Genomic DNA, 1,138 nt, shown 5'->3' with positions numbered 1-1,138 from the left:
GAGAGACCAGTTGTTTGAAAGTCTGATTCACTCAATAGTGAACCGTTCTGACGGTTCGTTCAAATGAATCGAATCGCATGGCTGATTCACCTGTTCCCTTTGAGTCTTCACTCAAAATAGCCTCAAAAAATCATGAAGGATTTGATTCTGTGAGTCACGATATTCAATCTTAACTCTGAATAAGCGATTCTCATAATGGCTTAGGGTCTTATAATAGGCTAATAAGATATTAATATGCATCTAACATATTTTACCTGTTTTGTTTTGTTACATTTTTTACTATGTAGGAACTTTGAATATTTATCAATAGCCTAAGTTTAGGCTTCAGTTTCTTGGGTGCTGCTTTCTAGAAGTTTCTAAAAAGAAGACATGGAGTCAGTTAATGCTTATTATCAACAATGTCATGGATTTTTTTTTTACACCAAAATTTCCCTATACACTCATAAATTTTGGATTATCAATTTACTAACATATTTATTTTCATAATGTTATTTTGTAAAGAAGAACACCTAGAAAATGGAAGCCCATATAAAGCTGAAAATACTTATGTCATACAAATACTATTAGCTCCAGGGTTATTATATTTCTAAATTTCAAAAAGGCATCATGAGAATTATTATGCTAACTCATAATAACAAATAATAATAATAATAATAATAATAATAAAGATATGTAATCATAAATACAAAAAAAGCTTTCTGTTATTATTAGATTCACAATATTATAAAATGTTAACTCCTAATTCCCCGTTTTCTCATTCAAAGCTTAAGCCTAGTCCCAGACTAAAATGCATGTCTGGATTATTTTTAACAAAAAAATAAAAATAAAAAATAATAAATCTTGTAGCCTACTGACATATCTTAAAATATGTCAGTGCCTTTGATTAGTCTAAGATGCACTTAGATGTTTTTCTTCTAAGGCATGTTTATAAAAAATACTTAAATTAGCCTATCTATTTGAACTATGGCCTAATCGTGATTTAATCTAAACCCTGGTCTGTGAAATCCGGCCAATAAGACTTAATATATAATGCAATAACATTTAATGATTTAAACCGGCTTCCATAAATCGCAACTGAGTTTGCCAAACGATTCGATTTAAAAAGAATCAGTTCAAATCAATGATTCGTTCACGAATC

This window comes from Carassius gibelio, chromosome A17 (assembly GCF_023724105.1).
Source record: "Carassius gibelio isolate Cgi1373 ecotype wild population from Czech Republic chromosome A17, carGib1.2-hapl.c, whole genome shotgun sequence".
Classification (NCBI taxonomy): Eukaryota; Metazoa; Chordata; class Actinopteri; order Cypriniformes; family Cyprinidae; genus Carassius; species Carassius gibelio.
The sequence above is the reverse complement of the archived record's forward strand: the minus strand, read 5'-3'. Positions refer to the sequence as shown.